Source organism: Hippocampus comes, unplaced genomic scaffold (assembly GCF_001891065.2).
Source record: "Hippocampus comes isolate QL1 unplaced genomic scaffold, H_comes_QL1_v1.1 scaffold9, whole genome shotgun sequence".
Lineage (NCBI taxonomy): Eukaryota > Metazoa > Chordata > Actinopteri > Syngnathiformes > Syngnathidae > Hippocampus > Hippocampus comes.
This window is the reverse complement of record NW_017805275.1, coordinates 5,816,658-5,822,398: the sequence shown is the minus strand read 5'-3', so window position 1 is coordinate 5,822,398 and position 5,741 is coordinate 5,816,658. Positions and strand designations below refer to the sequence as shown.

The window sequence follows — 5,741 nt, the reverse complement described above, 5'->3', positions numbered from 1 at the left end:
AGTCTTCTCTGATCTCCCCTTGTTTTTTACGTGATAAAGCCAACTTGGATAAGAGGCGAACTGCCTCAAAGACAACCACTGCAGTCCAGTTGCTATTTGGTCAGGTCCTCAGCCTTGTCAAGTGCTGAGAGCAATGGAAGAGGACCCTGAGATCAGTGGCAGAGTGGCGCAGCATTAGCGTGCTGGGCCCATAACCCAGAGGTGGATGGATCGAAACCATCCTCTGCTATCTGGACTTCCCATGAGAATCTGGTGAACTTATGCTCAGCAAGCTGTAGAATTCCTTTCATGTGTTGCTCTTGGAAGGAAGACACGTGATGGGTCCTCATACCTTATGGCAGCAACAGAACTCAATTGAAACAATACTTCAAGTTACTCCACTTTTTGCAAAAAGCGGCATTTTATTTCACTCAAGAAGGTTGTCTGCGGCACTAAGAAATTTGGACGAGATGACTGCCAACATTGAAATGGCAGTGGTGGGATTTGAACCCACGCCTCCTGAGAGACTGGAGCCTTAATCCAGCGCCTTAGACCGCTCGGCCACACTACCTGTCACATGTCCTCTAAAAACTGCACTTTGTTGGCATATTGAATAAGCATTGGGACACCTGCCGTGTGGTCTGAACACCAGTATCCAGCGTAGTCTTCTCTGATCTCCCCTTGTTTTTTACGTGATAAAGCCAACTTGGATAAGCGGCAAACTGCCTCAAAGACAACCACTGCAGTCCAGTTGCTATTTGGTCAGGTCCTCAGCCTTGTCAAGTGCTGAGAGCAATGGAAGAGGACCCTGAGATCAGTGGCAGAGTGGCGCAGCATTAGCGTGCTGGGCCCATAACCCAGAGGTCGATGGATCGAAGCCATCCTCTGCTGTCTGGACTTCCCACTAGAATCTGTGAAACTTAGGCTAAACAAGCTGTGGAATTCTTTTTATGTGTTGCTCTTGAAAAGAGCGCTTGGAGTCCCAAAGTGAAGAATGGTCTTCTCCAAAATTCTGGCATGTGGAAGTTTACCCTTTCTCAGTTCACTTCCCTGAAAAAGCAAAATTCGTTTTCCTTCACTAGTCTCATTCTGAGTCCAAGGTTTCGTGACCAGATATGTTGATAGTCTGGATTCCTGGGAATTGCAAAGAGAAAGAAATTTCGGGAAGAACTTTGATGGATGGGTCTGATACCTTATGGCAGCAAAAGAACTGAAAAGAAACAGAAATTGAAATGAGTCCACTTGGTGCCAAAAGAATCACTTTATTTCACCCAAGAAGCTTGTCTGGGGCACAAAGAAATTTGGACAGGACGACAGCCAACACTGAAATGGCAGTGGTGGGATTTGAACCCACGCCTCCTGAGAGACTGGAGCCTAAATCCAGCGCCTTGGACCGCTCGGCCACACTACCTGTCAAACTATGTCTAAAAACTGCACTTTGTTGGCATTTTGAATTAGCATTGGGAAACCTGCCGTGTGGTCTGAACACCAGTTTCCAGCGGAGTCTTCTCTGATCTCCCCTTGTTTTTTACGTGATAAAGCCAACTTGGATAAGAGGCGAACTGCCTCAAAGACAACCACTGCAGTCCAGTTGCAATTTAGTCGGGTCCTCGGCCTTGACATGCGCTGAGAGCAATGAAAGAGGCTCCTGATCTCAGCAGCAGAGTGGCGCAGCGGTAGCGTGCTGGGCCCATAACCCAGAGGTGGATGGATCGAAACCATCCTCTGCTATCTGGACTTCCCATGAGAATCTGGTGAACTTATGCTCAGCAAGCTGTAGAATTCCTTTCATGTGTTGCTCTTGGAAGGAAGACACGTGATGGGTCCTCATACCTTATGGCAGCAACAGAACTCAATTGAAACAATACTTCAAGTTACTCCACTTTTTGCAAAAAGCGGCATTTTATTTCACTCAAGAAGGTTGTCTGCGGCACTAAGAAATTTGGACGAGATGACTGCCAACATTGAAATGGCAGTGGTGGGATTTGAACCCACGCCTCCTGAGAGACTGGAGCCTTAATCCAGCGCCTTAGACCGCTCGGCCACACTACCTGTCACATGTCCTCTAAAAACTGCACTTTGTTGGCATATTGAATAAGCATTGGGAAACCTGCCGTGTGGTCTGAACACCAGTATCCAGCGTAGTCTTCTCTGATCTCCCCTTGTTTTTTACGTGATAAAGCCAACTTGGATAAGAGGCGAACTGCCTCAAAGACAACCACTGCAGTCCAGTTGCTATTTGGTCAGGTCCTCAGCCTTGTCAAGTGCTGAGAGCAATGGAAGAGGACCCTGAGATCAGTGGCAGAGTGGCGCAGCGGTAGCGTGGTGGGCCCATAACCCAGAGGTCGATGGATCGAAGCCATCCTCTGCTGTCTGGACTTCCCACTAGAATCTGTGAAACTTAGGCTAAACAAGCTGTGGAATTCTTTTTATGTGTTGCTCTTGAAAAGAGCGCTTGGAGTCCCAAAGTGAAGAATGGTCTTCTCCAAAATTCTGGGTCCACAGCCTTGTCAGGCGCTGAGAGCAATGAAAGAGTCTCTTGAGCTCAGCAGCAGAGTGGCGCAGCGGTAGCGTGCTGGGCCCATAACCCAGAGGTCGATGGATCGAAACCATCCTCTGCTATCTGGACTTCCCATGAGAATCTGGTGAACTTATGCTCAGCAAGCTGTAGAATTCCTTTCATGTGTTGCTCTTGGAAGGAAGACACGTGATGGGTCCTCATACCTTATGGCAGCAACAGAACTCAATTGAAACAATACTTCAAGTTACTCCACTTTTTGCAAAAAGCGGCATTTTATTTCACTCAAGAAGGTTGTCTGCGGCACTAAGAAATTTGGACGAGATGACTGCCAACATTGAAATGGCAGTATTTGAACCCACGCCGCTTAAGAGACTGGAGCTTGAATCCAGCGCTTTAGACCGCTCGGCCACACTACCTGCCACATGGCATCTAAAAACTGCACGTTGTTGGCACATTGAATAAGTATTGGGACATCTGGCGCTTGGTCTGAACACCAACATTCAGGGTCGTCTTGTCTGAGCTTCACTTGTTTTTAACGTGATAAAGCCAACTTGGATACCAGGCGAACGGCCTCAAAGACAACCAGCACAGTCCAGTTGCAAATTGGTCGGGCCCACAGCCTTGTCAGGCGCTGAGAGCAATGAAAGAGTCTCTTGAGCTCAGCAGCAGAGTGGCGCAGCGGTAGCGTGCTGGGCCCATAACCCAGAGGTCGATGGATCGAAACCATCCTCTGCTATCTGGACTTCCCGCTAGAATCTGTTAAACTTATGATGAACAAGCTGTGGAATTCCTTTCATGTAATTCTCTTGAAAAGAACTATTGGAGTCCTGAAGTGAAGAATGGTTTTCTCATATATTCTGGCATGTTGGGATTTTCCCCTTTTCAGGTCACTTACCTGAAAAAGCAAAAATGAGTTTACAGTCTGGATTCCTGTGAAAGGCAAAGTGAACGAAATTTAGGGCAGTACTTTGATGGATGGGTCTGATACCTTATGGCAGCAAGAGAACTGAAAAGAAACAGAAATTCAAATTGGTCCACGATGTGCCAAAAGAAGCACTTTCTTTCACACAAGAAGCTTGTATGGGGCACAAATAAATTTGCACAGAAAGACAGCCAATATTGAAATGGCAGTGATGGGATTTGAACCCACGCCTCTTAAGAGACTGGAGCCTGGATCCAGCGCCTTAGACCGCTCGGCCACACTACCTGCCACATGGCATCTAAAAACTGCACGTTGTTGGCACATTGAATAAGTATTGGGACGTCTGCCGTTTGGTCTGAACACCAACATTCAGGGTCGTCTTGTCTGAGCTCCACTTGTTTTTAAACGTGATTAAGCCAACTTGGATACGAGGCGAACGGCCTCCAAGTCAACCAGCACAGTCCAGTTGCAAATTGGTTGGGTCCACAGCCTTGTCAGGCGCTGAGAGCAATGAAAGAGTCTCTTGAGCTCAGCAGCAGAGTGGCGCAGCGGTAGCGTGCTGGGCCCATAACCCAGAGGTCGATGGATCGAAACCATCCTCTGCTATCTGGACTTCCCGCTAGAATCTGTTGAACATATTATAAACAAGCTGTGGAATTTCTTTTATGTAATTCTCTTGAAAAGACATATTGTAGTCCTGAAGTCAAGAATGGGCGTCTCATAAATTCTGGCATGTTTGGATTTTCCCTTTTTCAGGTCACTTACCTGAAAAAGCAAAAATGAGTTTACAGTCTGGATTCCTGTGAAAGGCAAGGAGAAAGAAATTTAGGGAAGACCTTTAATGGGTCCTGATACTTTACGGCAGCAAGAGAACTGAATAGAAACAGAAATTCAAATTGTTCCTATTTGTGCCAAAAGCAGCTCTTTTTTTCAGTCAATAAGCTGGTTGCAGCACTCAGAAATTTGGCCTTGATCACAGCTAATACAGGATTTTGACCCACACCTCCTGAAAGACTGGATTCTTAACCGGCCCCTTTGAGTACTCGGCCACATCACCTGGAAGCATCTGTTTAGTAATGTAAGTGTTTTTGGCAATTAAACTTTTTTCTTTTTTTCGTTTTTGGGGGTGTGGATGGATATTGTGTTGTTCCACGTTTGACAAATACTTTGAAGTTAACACTTGCCAACTCTTGGGCTGTGGCACATGGGGAGTGACCCTTTCAGGAACGAAAAATAAATCGCTTCTCATTGTGTGAAAAGAGAACTCAAATTCACAGAACATCCCTGTCTCAGCTTTTGACAAAAAGGATATCACATTAAGAGATTCAGAAAATGCAGTGATGTGATTTGCACTTATACCTCTTAACACTTTGGAGTTCAAATGAAGCATGTTTGACCTTTTGGCCACACTACCTGACTAGGATACCAGAAAAAGGGGGAAGTGTTGGCAAATTTAACACATTTAACGCTTGGACACGCTTCAGACCTGGAGTATCAATTGCAGAGATGTGTTCCTCGAGCCGGTCCTTGGCCTCGAGGACCGGCTCGAGGACCGAAGGTCGGTCTTGGAGGACCGAAGGTCGGTCTTTGGTCCTTGGCCTTGGCCTTGGGAGTCAATTCCTTGGCCTTGGCCTTGGGTTGCCGGTCCTCGGACACAATGAGGGATTAGAGCCTCGAATCCCTTGTCCACGGGTATGAAGTAGGACCGAGGATCGCAAAAATCACGAAGGAATCAAATCAATTCCATCCAGGGACACGCATATTGATGGATTAAGCTGGCGCTTTAAAAGGGGCGGGTCTGCCACTGACAGGTGACAGTTAGCGCAACGAATAAAGAGCGGCATCACAGTTAGTTTCAATCACGGTTTGTTCCGTTCGCGATCGGCAGTTTAAATAGCGTGTAAAGTCTTTCTGTAACAGTGGTGTCTTTTATGTAGTTATTTTTGCACAGTCGTCACGTTTCTGCGGTGGCACTATAATGTTTGTTTGAACCAAGTAATTTGCGTTACAGCTGGAGTCAATAATGCCGGCACTTCACTTTCGGGTTTGGCCGTTGGGATTTGGAGTCCTTTTGCTCGATTCCAGTTATGTTTTTGGTGAATGCTTTCTCATGTTTGCAATAATGAATATTGATAATACATAGTTTAAAATCATGGTTGATTTAATTATTTTTTATTATTATTGTGAAGTTGAAGGTATTAAACTAATTAATGTAGTATTAGTGGGAGTGGTAATAATAGTAGTACTCAGAGAATGTTTAGAGATCAGCCATCTCGTTACCTCTGCGTCCCGTGTCCGAGACGCAAAATTAACCCACAG

At 46.0% G+C, this 5,741-nt stretch overlaps 7 non-coding genes across 7 annotated transcripts; 3 read left to right on the top strand and 4 right to left on the bottom strand.

The window, feature by feature from the left end:
* Positions 1-468: 468 nt before the first annotated feature.
* trnal-aag (transfer RNA leucine (anticodon AAG)) lies at positions 469-550 on the bottom strand. The gene has a single exon. It is a non-coding gene; the product is annotated as a tRNA-Leu (tRNA).
* Positions 551-1,308: 758 nt separating this feature from the next.
* Positions 1,309-1,390, bottom strand: trnal-uag (transfer RNA leucine (anticodon UAG)). The gene has a single exon. It is a non-coding gene; the product is annotated as a tRNA-Leu (tRNA).
* A 559-nt stretch (positions 1,391-1,949) lies between these two features.
* trnal-aag (transfer RNA leucine (anticodon AAG)) lies at positions 1,950-2,031 on the bottom strand. Its single transcript has one exon. It is a non-coding gene; the product is annotated as a tRNA-Leu (tRNA).
* Positions 2,032-2,529: 498 nt separating this feature from the next.
* Positions 2,530-2,601, top strand: trnam-cau (transfer RNA methionine (anticodon CAU)). Its single transcript has one exon. It is a non-coding gene; the product is annotated as a tRNA-Met (tRNA).
* Positions 2,602-3,164: 563 nt separating this feature from the next.
* trnam-cau (transfer RNA methionine (anticodon CAU)) lies at positions 3,165-3,236 on the top strand. Its single transcript has one exon. It is a non-coding gene; the product is annotated as a tRNA-Met (tRNA).
* A 389-nt stretch (positions 3,237-3,625) lies between these two features.
* Positions 3,626-3,707, bottom strand: trnal-cag (transfer RNA leucine (anticodon CAG)). Its single transcript has one exon. It is a non-coding gene; the product is annotated as a tRNA-Leu (tRNA).
* Positions 3,708-3,956: 249 nt separating this feature from the next.
* On the top strand, positions 3,957-4,028 carry trnam-cau (transfer RNA methionine (anticodon CAU)). Its single transcript has one exon. It is a non-coding gene; the product is annotated as a tRNA-Met (tRNA).
* The last annotated feature ends 1,713 nt before the right edge of the window (positions 4,029-5,741 follow it).